Source organism: Rutilus rutilus, assembly GCF_951802725.1.
Source record: "Rutilus rutilus genome assembly, chromosome: 11".
NCBI lineage: Eukaryota > Metazoa > Chordata > Actinopteri > Cypriniformes > Leuciscidae > Rutilus > Rutilus rutilus.
In genome coordinates this window covers 17,526,780-17,541,262 of record NC_140216.1, presented here as the reverse complement: position 1 = coordinate 17,541,262, position 14,483 = coordinate 17,526,780, and the positions used below count along the sequence as shown (strand labels likewise).

The 14,483-nt window shown below is 36.9% G+C and overlaps 1 protein-coding gene across 1 annotated transcript in view; it reads left to right on the top strand.

Moving 5' to 3' along the window:
- The first annotated feature begins 2,604 nt into the window (after positions 1 to 2,604).
- The window catches only part of hivep3a (HIVEP zinc finger 3a), a 64,625-nt gene continuing 52,746 nt past the window's right edge, over positions 2,605 to 14,483 (top strand). Inside the window, exon 1 of the mRNA XM_084422706.1 lies at positions 2,605 to 2,814. The gene's annotated coding sequence lies outside the window, so the exon portion shown is untranslated. The remainder of the gene's footprint in view (positions 2,815 to 14,483) is intronic.

Sequence of the window (14,483 nt, the reverse complement as noted above, 5' to 3'; positions counted from 1 at the left end):
AATGAAAGCCAAATGACCGCCAAACAAATATAATTATTTAACTTGCATCTGTTCAAACCCTGCAATGTTATGATATGTGTCGTTATCCGTGAAGAATGTAATTTGCTAGTGATGTAATAGTGAGATCCTAAAGTGTACTGCTTGGTTGTGTGACGTGGCTGATGGTGCTACACCATGGAATCCTTTTCCCTTTACGCATCACTTTGTGCTGACCTCACTAATTGTGCTCTCTCACTTTCCACCCGCCGGCTGTCCCACTGCGGGTATCTCCCTGTCTATCTTGTCGTTATTCCTGATGGTTTTATGTCAGCGCAGCGGTGCATACACACACTCCAGGGAGCAGGAGGCAAAACTAATTCTGTTATATAACCAGTAACTACACCACCACAACATAGTCTAAAGTAGGACTGTGTCTGCTTGAGTAAGGTGGCTGCCATCATGTCAGCACGGGAAGCTGAAAGCCCAAAACAGTCTTTTCACAATATTAAACTCCCTCTTAAGGGACTGACTCAAATAGAGGATGATGCACTGGCTAGGGACCCTATTGCACTGACTAGATGTGTGTGTTAGCTGTCAGGGTAATTAAAGGTTCAGCTGCCCTGCCGCTGAGACTCAAGTGTGGTGTGTAGGGAGGCTGCCATGGTTATGTAGCTGGAAAAACAGCAACGGTTTACACCTGCTCCATAACAACAACAGTAATTGCTCCTAATGGTGTCTGATTGTGTTGGCCATTGGAGCTCATTTTAGGACCTACAGTGGGGATAGTGCACCAGGGGAGAGGCAAAAAAGCTTTCATTATGAAAAATGTTTCAGAAATGCTGTTTAGTGGATCTTTTTTAAAGTCAGCATGAAATGCTCTTCCGATGACGAACTTCCATCACTCATCCTCTGTCTGTTGCTCTGTTCCGTACACAACAAATCCAGAGAAACGATTCTACACATGAAATATGACACAGGTTTAGTTCACTTCAAAATGAAAACTCATTTTATTCACGTTCAAGTTGTTTCAAACTTGTATGAATTTCTTTATTCTGCTGAACACAAAAAAAAAGATATTTAGAAGAATGTCGCTAACCAAACAGTTGATGTATCCCATTGACTTCCATAGTATTTTTTGTTCCTATTATTTTAGTCAAATGGGGTCCATCAACTGTTACTGACATTCTTCAAAATATAAAATAAATGATGACAGAATTTTCATTTTGAAGTGAACTATTCCTTTAAGATATGTATGGGATTTGTATGTGATCTTCGTACGATTTGGGTTATTTTGAGAACAATAAAGGATGTGTACATCCTGTGTGAAATGCTAAGCAGGTGCAGCGACTAGCTGCTTATTGTATAAAAGGATATAAATAACATATTTCAACAACATTATATGACCAAAACTCACATTCGATCGTAATTGGAGGTTATTACAAACACTCAATTGTGGTTTAAAGTGGGTTTTGAGTAAAAGCATAGTATTAATTAATAAATTGTCTTATGTAGCGTAATGCTAATTGTAGCTCTAATACAGGTGCAGTTATATTTCATGATATATTTTGTCATAAGAATTCACATAAGGTCATAAGAAAATGTTTTGTTTTGTTTTCTAGAATGTAATGATAAATGTATATTGGGATCAAAGTGATGCGGATTGGCATGCCATGTACAGCTAGAATAAAGGCTAATAATGACTGAATAAAAACAAAAGAATAATGATAAATGAACAATGAAGATTAGGTCTCATACTCAGCAGAGGTGTAAAAGGTTTGTCGAATGAGAGCAATAGAAACTGGGGCAGTTTGCCATGCCTGACATAGAGTGCAGGGGAGCTTACAGGGGGCTATTTTATTAGCCTCAATCATGTTTGATTTTTGATCTGGTCGAGACTTTAGTTATTATGTGACAGACACTGTAACAGTAATCACATTTTACACTTTTTAGAGAAAATAAGAATTAGCCTTGGACCTCCAGAAGCTCCCTCAGTAGGATTTACTGATAAAAATATCATAACTTTAGAACTCATAACAATACAAAAAGTCTTTTTTGTCTGAATTATCATTCTCAAACACAGACCAATGACGCCTAAAAAACAGCATATCATGATGAAAGCAGTTTTATTTAAAATGATTCTTGTGAACAGGAAAGTTCGATTAATTTTGAAAAAAACACATAGCCTACATAGGCCTACTGCTCAAAATGAATCTAAAAAGCATTGCGTAGCCCAATTCATGTTTGTTAAACTTGAGTGGGAATGAACTGTTCATAATGTGATCCTCTACACATGTGGCTGCTCTGCTAGACTAGTGAAATTTAGGAAAACTGACTTCATTCATCCAAGTTGACTGAAAGTCAGTTTGGCTCAGAAAAGTGAAGTTCTGATTAAAGCTCGAGCTGCAGTTTGTACGCCACTTGCGTTTCTTTATTGTCTAATACAATTAACAACATTCAGACATTTTAAGTGAGATCTAAGTATCCTAACGTGTTTTGGGGAAACTGTAGGTCTGCATGGAAAACAAACTCTCTGTAAACGCATGCAGTGGGACAAGCGTGCGGGTGCACTGCCACTGACAGTTCATTGAAGGGGGCGTGGCGCGAGCCGCTCAATGGTCTCGTGCGGGATAGCGTGGCGCGCGGCGCTTGCGCTCATCGAAGCAGCGTGTTCTGCGCGAGATTGCAGTTCTGCTTGTGCCAGCCTGCCCTGGACGAGAGGAAAGACATGTGCCAGCATCTAACAGACCTGCCTCTCCGGACGTAAATGCTACAAGGCAATCGGTTGACCGAGTCATCGTGGAATTAAAGATGGTGAGGGAACGGCCACGCTTTCAGGTAAACGTCTTTTCTGACATTGTTTTACTGAGCTTTATTGTGTACACAGATCTGTCCTGCAGGGTACAGTAACAGAACATTACACCCGAAGAACCCAAGTCTGCCCCATGCGGTCTGCAAAATATGCTTTATTCGCCAGATCTTTTATAACGACGCCAAATGCAAACGTTCAGTGCGTCAATTATTTATATTCTAATGTCTTTGCAGTGAAGTCACATGAGCCGTAGGGCTCATTAGGTAGGGCACACCAATCTAGGTGCCAAGGCACAGGGTGGGTATATGTTGCATTGTCAGTGGTGTAAAGGGGGTCACTAAACATGTTCAGTGGCTTCGGTAAGACTACAGTCATGTGTTTCCCAGCTGCCCTCTTGTTGATAGCCATTTTAACATGCAAGCTCTTTGTTAGCGGGAGTAAACGTTAATATAGTGGAACTGAAGTAAAATGACATCATCGCTCTTTTCTTACCGTTTATGATTTCAAGTGCAGTTTATAGCATCATCAGGAAATCCAGACTCTCAGCACTGAGAACTTGGAGCATTAAATATATAATTAAGGGCAAATGCAGATTAAAGCAAATGTAATAGCCTATAGCCTACTGAATTTATAGCGCCTGGTCAACGCGTTAATCTTTGTATTTTGCCGTTTTGTCGCTAAAACGCCGGACTGAACTATTGGAGTATTGTAGGCACACAGAATTCCCGGCATTGTCCAGAGCGCGATGAAATCATCAATAATGTTGCATAATCACAGAATGCGGGATTGGGTTAAACGGGGGTCATTGCGTGCGTGTCAATCCTAGAAAGATGCGAAATGCCACCTCATAATGACGATTAGTCTATCAATCTAGCAGTCCATCGCGTCGTTTGTTCATCGCCTTTGTTAACATAGACATACACGCGCAGTAGGGCAGCATTAGTCTACATTAGCCTAAAGAAAACAGAGTGATTCTGCTTTTCTTTATTGCACGAGAATTCGAGGCGAGCGTCCTAATCGCAACGCGACAAAAGCTTCGATGCTAAAGGAGCTTTCACACCGCGCTAGTTTGAATCGTTGTTCTCTATACCCAGGCGTCGCGTTTTGTGACATTATCGTGTCGTTTTTTAGACGAAGTGTAATGTTAACAATTCAGATTTAGTCTCGAAAACCCAGCGCTCTGTCTAATTGTTCTAAATGGAAAGCTCCCTAATAGTAGGCTATACGCTTTGGTGATTATAAAGGAGCGTTGTAGTTTTGTCGCGTCGCTCGCGCTGTCGATGGGATGACGCTATCTCTTGCTCATGTGATTTATGTTAATGTGGCCTAATTATAGTCCACCTTTTTGTCATTTCCAGCCATACTCTGCCTGAATAAGCCAAAGGCACATTATAAAATGAAAATAATTTGAGCAAATGAGATTATTGAAAAATGAAATCAAGGGGTTTAGATTTTACCTACTGTAAAACTGATATTACCCATCCATCATCACCCAGAAACCTAGACTTCTGGGCTGTACAAGAGTATTCTTGTGTTTGAGATATTCAGAGAAATAGTTGTGATGTAAATCTGATTTTTTTTTTTTTTTTTAATGCATGTTGTGGTTTAATAAAATGTCATGTGAGTAGCCTAATAACTCTGGAGTCATAGAAAAATTATGTCATAAGCACTGATTGGCTGATGATACCACAAGAACACACAGTCTCAAACCATTCTAGTAACTAATTGACGGAATTGGATAACATTTACAATTTCACTTACACTATTATTATAATATAATGTAATATGAGTTTATTATTGTTACACAGACAGATGTTTCTGTAATTTAAAATGTGACCAAAGTATGCAACAAATTAAATGTAAGTAGTACGATGCACCACATTATCATGGATTGTTGTTAAATTTTTTGTAGCCTTTATTTAATATTTAATAAGTGTGCTTAATTGTATTGAATGTGCATTTGTAGTGCTCTTCAAACCTTAAAAGTATATTTTTTAAAAACATGTACTTGCAGATAATATAATATGAATTAAATAAAATTCCACTTATGTGTACTTCAAAAGAGTACACTTTCATTGATATGTTTCTTAACACAGTAAAGTAAACTTTTTGAAAAGTGCACTTTTTAAAAGTCCAATTAATGTCAAATGAAAAGTTTTACTTTAAGTAGCCTACTTTTTAAGTCTTTAAAATTTTAATGTTTTGACTAACATACTGAAGCACATGTAAGCTACTTTATTATACTTTTTACTGTAATGTTTTATTCAATATTACATTTAAAGTAAAATATTTTAGTTCACCGGGCCGGCAGTACACTTTAACCATATTTCAAATACAATAGAAGTAATTATACAATTTCATATAAATAATATTTGTACTCAAGTTCTACTTAAGTTGTCACGGTCATGTTTAATTTCATTGTCTTGTTTAGTTTCTAGTCATCATTTGCTTTGTCACTGTTTTGCCTGTAAGTGTACTTCTTTTCCATAAGGACTTGAAAAAAATAGTTCACTAAAATGTTTTAATTCTGTCATAATTTACTCATCCAACATAAAATAATTTTAGAAGAATGTTTCAGCTATTTTTGCCTATACAATTAAAGTTAGTGGGATTCAAAAGCACATTATCCTCACTGACCTTCGTTGTGCAAAATAATAATAAAAATAATAATAATAATTGAGGTCTAAAAGTCATACAGGGGCAGAATGACATGAATGTGAGTAGTAGCCTAGATTTTAATTTTTTTTGTGAACTGTCCCTTTAAAGTAAATGTGTGTGTATGAGATGTGCCATTGGCTATTCTCACTACAGATGAAGGCTTAATTGCCCAATTAATTAGGAATGAATGTATCATATTCTGAATAATGAATAACATTATTATTATTATTATTAATGTCAATAATAATAATCATTCATAGACCATCCAACAAATTCCAGTTATTAATCAAACCCAGTACACCCAAATGATCCACTAGCCAGGAATGTGTTGTGATGGAATCAGTTCTTTCACGCAGGGCCCACAAAGGAACCTTTCCTTGTGTTTCAGATGGCCTGGCATACTGACATACTGATAAGGCAGTCTTAATGACTTTCCATGAAGAAGTGGGATTTTTCAGGTTGCATCGGACAGGCCATAGGAATCTCCCCAGTGGTTTCCAGGAAAGCCTGTGACAATATTTATCTTTCACTTCTTTTTCTAAGAGAGCATAAGCGCAATGTTGCTCAAGAACGACCGGGATCTTGCCTCACACAGCTTACTTTCTGTCTACGGCACTGAGCTTCTCCTTTTTGTCCAGTTGGCCTGCAGTTCTCAGCTCAAATCCACATGCAATAGGCCGCAGTGTATAAATGACTGGTAAACTTTACAACTTTTCAACAGAGTCCAGCATTAAAGTAACAGAGGAAAGAAAAGGAAACTGGTTTCGTAATGACAGCCTTATATTGTGTGTAAAGTGAATGGTATCTGGTTATGTAACCAAATATAAAGATACTTCTTACATCGCTCAATGGCTACCTCATATAATCCCAAGTATTCCCTTAAACTCAAACCTGATGCTTAACTGTCCTTCCCGTAACTCCCGTAACTCAGCTCTCCTCTTTGCTAAATGTGTTCTGCCAGCATAAGGTTTAGCTCACAGTGCCTTTTCTCTCTGAGGTTATTTAAGACAATCCCTCTGTAATCATACTTAAAGCCTCAGCCGTTATAGTCCAGAGGAATAAAGCCTCGATTGTGAAACTGATAGGCCCAGAGCCCAAATGGCACTCTGAAGGTGTGTCATCAGAGCCAATACGGAGTTTGATTTCTTGATACCTGATACAGGCACAGTTCAGAAGGAATTAAACCCATACTATCCAGACAAGAGCCAAACAAGGGCCAAATCTGCTTTAGTGCTTGAGCTGTTTGATAAGTGTATGAGAGGGATGACAACATGACTCATATTTGGTGATGTGCACCATGCTGAAGCTCTGGCTTTGATATTGACTCTGCCAAAGTTTAAAACTTGAGGAGATTACAGTAAGTCCAAGTTGGCCAAATATGTTGAATTTAGGGTTACCGTGATACCAAAATGTCAGCAGTCAATGCTGATGCCAGTGAAATTTCACTCTTCTTTGTACTAATTTTAATACCACAGCCAAACAAAAACACCATTGAACACACACTACTGATCTGCAGTGTAAATATTTACAAATTAAATTAAAACAACTGAATCTAGCCTTACAATACTTACAGAACTACGTTATGTATTCATAACTGTAATAAGCCTCAAATGCCTTAATTATTTAGTAAAATGACTAGGTAATAAAAAACAGCAGATTTCCTGTAAAGCATTATTTTATTAAGCAAAATAATTAGATAAAGATAATTAAATAAATAGAAAGCATGAGAAGGACATGAGAAGGACATGAGGAAGATTAAACATGAAACTGTACTACCGATACTAACAATGATTTTAGCATCATCTTGGTACTGAAGTACTGGCTCTTGCATCCCTAGATGCATTCATTTCTCTGTACTGTAAAATTCCCCACAGCTTCCCCTCAAATCAAAGCAGTGCTAAGCCACTGAATTATGTAAACATTACAGGCTGTCTATGATTTCAAAGGTTTTAGTGTACAGCCATCAGCAAATTCCAGTAAAGTCTATATTGATATCAATGTCTCATTTACATGTAGACACTTTGAGTTGCTGTCAGTCAGGTGGACCCTTTGGAGAACTGGGACTTGGACTGGGGTCCAGCCCACCTGAGCAGTGCACAATAACAATATCCCCTTAACTGTAATCAGAGATTTGAGAGTTTCAATATGCATGGGCTAGAATTTGGTATATAGGAAAGGAAACTGTAGTTATAGGTACTTAAAAAGAGTAATCATTCTTAAAACACTGTACCCAACAATTAAAGGTAGGGTAGGCAATTATTGCGGAGAGGTTAGCAATAGCAAGTTAGCTTTGAAAGCATGAGATCCCACTCTCCCTTCAGAGCGCTCTTCAAAGCCACGGCTTCTCCAAACCACATGAACTCACACAGCCAGAGCAGAGACTGCAAAGCATCACGAGAAATGAGTCTCAGTAATGATGAAATGATGACTCAAACCACTTAACATTAGAATAATAATGAATGTAAACAACTTGCAGAGCTCTTACTTGTACCACCTGACTGCTGCAGATTCATTTCGGCGTTGATAGTGTTGACATAGAAACTCACAGATTTGAATCTGAGGACGTGAATAGTTCCAGGTTGCCAACTCGTAATTACGGTAACAACATAGCGTAAACAAAGTATAAACTCTTTGTTTTGGTTCAGGAGGAGATGTAAAAGGTGGCTTCTGTTTGTTTGTGGCGCTCAGTGACTGTCTGTCCACAACTCCGTATACCCTTACGGAACGCGCCGATGATGTGTGATGTCTGCGTGAGCACGGAGGTATGGAGATACATATGTACAGGCAGGTTGGACATTGTATCATTACATATGGCCTGAAAGCAATGATTGGATGAACATGTTTTGGTCCTGGGACTTCCACAGAAGATATACAGTATGTATATGTTTTAATATTAAGACACTTCTATTATTGATTGCTGTCAGGATGTGATGAGAGTTTAAACCGGTAAAACAAAAAGTGTTTATAAAACAAATTTCCTACCCTACCTTTAAGCCTTTACAATTGACAGATATTTGTAAAAGTTTTTTTTTTACAATACTGTGTTATAATATGTAACCACCTACCATTGGTCCATGGTAAATACGTAATATGTAGGAATGTTTTGCGATTCTGCTTTCTTTGACATGGAAATACATTTCTGATACTAGAAATTTCAAGGTGTATTAGTACTGATTTATTTCTGTATCTCATTGTTTGCCATTCAAAGTATCTCTTTATTTTCTTGCCTTTGCCTTAACCCTTAAAGACATTTTTGGAGCACCTGACTCGTCTGTTCTTTTCTTTGTTTTTCTAACCCATTATAGCAGTCAGCATCAAGTGCCATATATCATTTTAAACAGGAGAACTTGAAGTTACAATTTAGCTACAATTTATTACTTGGATATTCTAGATTTCCAGATGAAATTTTGTCTGCATGTAACAATCCCTAAGCAATTTATAGCCATTTATTACAACATTGTTACAGGCGATTTTCAGTGAAAAGCTGGTGTTTTTTTTAATTTATTTACTGACAATGTAGATGTGTCCAAAAAAGTTCAGGAAATAAAATAAATAGAAACATTGTTATATAATAATAAAACACTGAAGCAAAAGTGACTTAAATTATAATGTAATATATAATAATATAATATAATTATAAATGATGATGATCTAATATATGTTACTTTTGCTACAGTGTATATATAGGCTGTGTGTGTGTGTGTGTGTGTATTCAATCTGAACATGAACAACAAACTTGCAGCAAGTAGTGAAAACAATTGTGAAAATTGTCTTGTGCAACAAAAATACAAATTATTTTCACAAACTATATAAGAAGTATTGGGTTTCTTTGACGAATCAATGCTGATCAAAACTTGATGACGCAATCACATTCATTATGGAGTCTCTGAATGTCCAAAAGCGAAAAACCCGATAAAAGCCACAAATCTCCTCTTTAAATGACTTTTTAAAGCATACAGATTGGATTAGCGGTTCAAAAGTTATTAAACATTTAAGAATAATTGTTATTTTTAGCCGCCGGTGGCGGTATAGGTCTTTTATTAATCCAGTCCAGATTAGCTAGATCTGCTGCTGGATCCTTCCTTCCATCTGTTTTATTGTTGCACTGTTGTGGTAGGACAAGGTTTGTGTATAAGATTAAAGCAAGATGAATTATAAAGGTTCGAGGACCTCATTCAAAATGCCCTCGACTTAATCCAAACTCAAGTGGGATGCCTGGTGCTCCTTGACTTCCTGTTGTGATTTGGGATGAGTGGTTTAATGTGCATGTTTTGTCCTTGGCCCGCCTGCTTTGCCCCTGTCCACGGTGCTGAAGCACATCTTGTTTGGAACCCAGAACAATGCTGGGGCTTGACTAGGCCTGTCATGAAAACTACTTTTCATTGGCCGATATACATTGTCCCAGAAATAATTGAGATATGCAATATTATTGTCATTTTAAGACTATTTTATGCCTCTAAATATATAATCATAATATAACAGAATAATAATGTAAGTAGGCCTACACCATTTCAAATGACAATGAACTTTATTCTTAAGAATATTTAGATACTGGATATGAAGTGTCAAAACACAATAATAATATTGAAATAATAATAAACCTTTGCTAACAAAAAGTGCAAAATAAGTTGAAAAACAAACACAAAATGCACTTACATGTAGATTTTTCATTTACATTATTTTCCTGACCTTTTCTCATTAAAGGGTGTACACTATTGCAAAAAAATCTTTGAGGGCCGTGGTTTACAACGCTGCGTCTATCTATCTATGAATGCTATAGATTTCAGGGCAGGAGGGATTTGGAAGTGTGCCGTAGCCTGTCTCTTAATTCAGTGTGGGTGAAATGAGAGAACATATGTCTGGTCCCTCTCCGCATGACATCACCTTGCTATCAGAACTGATCTGTTTGTCTGCACTGCTCTCATGGGGTGCAGCCATTGTCCCTTTCATAATAAATCTCTCTCCTCACTTTCTTTGCTCTCAATAATCCAGGATAGTCAAAATTGGAATTGTTTTTTTTAGACAACAGATGTTTAGCTGCTTTGTTTCATTTTAAATTGTTGCTGGTAACACCAGTTGTGGCATTAACGACTTAGGCTCACTGGAAAATGTTACTCTACCTACATTTTTGCAAAATCGTACATATGCATACGATTCACGGTAGTTTCCAGCTGAAATGAACACTACTGGCATTAAAACCCCAACAACTTTTTACACAAGATTATCGAGTATTCCTTGCATGATACATGTTATGACCTCAAAATACTTTTAAAATAGTTCATGCTTTGTAAACTAATACATTTTCACATTTGCATCAAATAACCAGCTCCTTATGTATGGCTTTTCTGGTGTAGAAAACTTTCCCGGTAGCTCACCTGGTACAGCATTGAGCTCTACAAAAGCTTATAGAAGCAAGCTAAAATGGCATGGTTAGGTCAGCACATGCATTTTTATTTCATGTTATGTTGTTTTGTTCACACAACCGGTTAGGTTTAGGATGTGTTTAGTGTAAGAGGTTCAAAGGAGCATTAACCTTTTATCGGGACTTCCAAAACATTTCATTTCTGAACTGTCGCAATACGTATGCAACAACAAACATAATAAAACGTTGCAAGATTCACTTTCATTTGTTTTGGATAAAACTTAGATAAAAATGCTTTTAGCGGCATTCACTGGACATTTCACTTTGAAAGTGTCGCAAAATGCTCAAGAAGCTACGTAATATGATTTTGCAGACGTGTTGCCTCAGGCATGTTTTTCCAATGTTCCTGGGTTGGAAATTACACAGTGAACATCAAGATTCAAGCTTGGGTCTGTATGACACAACAGTAGCTATTTAACATTAGCTGAGTGTTAATATCCTGCCTGACACCATTAGCTAGTGCAGTTGCCTATATACTCCAATATTCCAATAAATGTTGTACATTTATATTTTTATGAATCGCATCACATAATGCTTTCATCTCATCTCAGCTCAACCACTTACTCAGCAGTTAAGACAAGACAATACTATGTAGGTGATCCGCACATGTCCATCATTTCTCTATGTGTGTACTAAAAGTGTGTGCAGGCCTGATATGATGTGTGAAGCAATAAGCTTGTGATTTTCAGGTAAATGTAGATTGGAAAAGCTTGGCAAAGGGAGCTGCCCTTTGTCCTGGAAACTGTATGAGGAATATGTTGCGCTTTTAAATCACATTATTGCATAGTAGATTTGTATACTTTTAGTTCACCTGAGTTGTCTGATATAATAAGGCCATTTGGTGTGGATGGTTTCTGTGCATCTTTGCTTGATATGAAAATAGGGATGCTTGTCCCTTGTGTTGTGTAGGGCATCTTATTGATTTTGCCCTACTAGAAATCAAGAGCCAGTGATGCCACTGCTAGTTCCGCCAAAATTTAGTTTTGATTGACTTGAAAAAAAATCATGCATTCGCTATGTTCTCTTTTCCTAAGGGTGTGTTCACACAGGTTTGTCCTCTGGTGCGATTGTTCTTTTAGTGTGGTTCATTTGAATAAGTGTGAACGCTGCTAGCTGAACCCTGGTGTGCACCAAACAAGCGGACTGAGACCCCTGAAAAGGTAGGTCTTGGTCCGCTTCCAAATGAACTCTGGTATGCTTTGACAGAAATGTGAATGCAACATGTACCAAAGACATCTAAACAAACCAAAAACAAGACATGATGTCACCAGATCTGTCACCAGAAAGGATAGAATGCTGAAGCATAGCTGTTTTTTTCTCGTCATAGGAGCTACTTTGCCCATTTAAATTCTCCTTGCAGCAGATCTTCATTTGCATGCAATTCCTATTCCTGGCACTGTTTTGACTGTTTTACACATTTTAAGTAAGTAAGTTTAAGTCACATTTCAAAACACATGAATGCGTACAGCAAGGAGCAAACAAAAGCATCACGAGTATTGCCATATAAATGCATAAATTCGAGTCACAAACCGCTCCAAGTATAACGACACATTCAATCTCTTCTAAATCTACAGTAGTTACTATGTGAATGCAGCATAAGCTTGTTTTGGTTCAGGAGGAACTGTAAAAGTTGGCTGCTGTTTCGTTTGCGGTGCTCACGCTGAGGTCAAACATTTTATGGTCCTATGCCTTCCACAGACTATATATATACATATAAATACATTTAGATCACTTACCTTAGTGATTGCTATCAAGATGTGAAGAGACTTTCAACCAGCATAAAAAAATAAATAAATCTAGAACAAATCAGCTACCCTGCCTTTAAGTACATCATCAGAGTATTTAAAATGCAGTTTTTCCTTTTGGAATTTTCAGTGTGAACACACTACTCAGTAGTATAGTGCATAAGTACTATTCTAGTACTAAGTACTGTATGTGCCTACTGACTTTGCTTTCTAAGACTGATACTAGACATTTTTTTGCACTGATCTTCAAGGCCATTACATTTTGACATTCCTGAGAAATGTTATTTAATTATTTATGTATTTATTTACTTACTTACTTACTTGTAGGGAAACCAAAAACTGTGTAACATTGCCAGAATTAACTCTGTTATCTTATTATTCGTATATAGTTGTATTATATATACATATATATATTATTTCCAAATGTTCTGTGATGGGGTTGAAATGAGAATGACCCAATATATACTGTTTTTATGGTTTTGTATGTTCTGTGTATGCTGTTGGTGGAGGATGGATTTTCTTTAGATTTTTGTCAAAACAAGTGCAAACATGTTCTTTTTTATATTTATAATCCATTACAAAACCGCCATTCTAATCCTCAGCCACACTTTTTTTTAATGATATAAGTGATTGCCTCTTTTCCATCTAAACATCTCTGTCTTAGTCAGTGAACTACCATTTAACAGTGTTGTACAACTTTTTCCAAAAACATTTTAATGATTTTCATCCTACAAGTCACTACACTAACTTTATACACTGTAAAGATGCTGATCATCTTTTGGTAAAATAATGAGGGCTTTTCCAGTAAGCAACACAAGAAACAGTAATAGCGAGTGGTAAGTCAGGAATGAGACTGTTAGGGTGCTCAGTGAGGCTCTTTACTGGAAGTAAGGTGACTCATATGTGATGAATTTTCTTTGAGTTCTCCTACGCTTTCTGGTTGGATAGAGTTGGTTTGATCCATCTTGGTTTAATTTGCCAAGGTCCAAACTTGTGATCTTGTGCTGTGACAGCATTTTAACAGCAGTGACAATAATATGCTGGGCTCACCTTTTCCAAGAGAGACTATATTACTATTGGACAAATATTGGCAGTGTTACATACTGTGTAAACAGGGCTGTTTTTACAGTTAATAACACATCTTCCAGAAAAGCCCCACCACAAAATATGTTGTGGCTACAAATATATGTTTGAAGTGCAGGGGTCTCTGCATGTACTTCTGTACCTTTTTTCAGATCACATTTTTATTTGAAGGAGTGGTCCAGTCTATGGTTTTCTTGTTACATTAGCTGGGAAGGCCATCATAGCTTTAGTTTTTAGGGCTGTTTGTTTAAGTGCGTGTACATATTTTCATGTATTAGTGTATGTATGTGAGTTTATGGACAAGGGGTGTGACTGGTCCCCACCCCAGACGAGTTCTTTTTTTAGCCCTATCAGGCGTCCCTCTGGATGCTTACAGGGAAATGGAAGACCCTCATTTATTGTAAATAAATGGCACATACACATACACATTTTCTTTGACACTCTTAAACAAACACACGTATACTTACATTTAAAATTTACATAAACGAGAACCAACAAGGAGTGACTAAAGCACAGGAATATATATACACTATACAAACAAAGGCAGCTAGATAAGGAACATATGGAAGAAAATTAATGCCAAATGTATTTGAAACAAGAAAGCTTGATGAATTACACTAATTGAAAAAATATGTATTGCATTAACCATGCTTACATTTTAATGCATTGTATTTTTTAGGAATTGCATTTTTATGGGCTGAAATTCAACATGGTTATATATTTAAGCTGTGAAAATTTAAATTCAAAACATTTCAAACACATTTTCATTATTAAAAATTAAATTAAC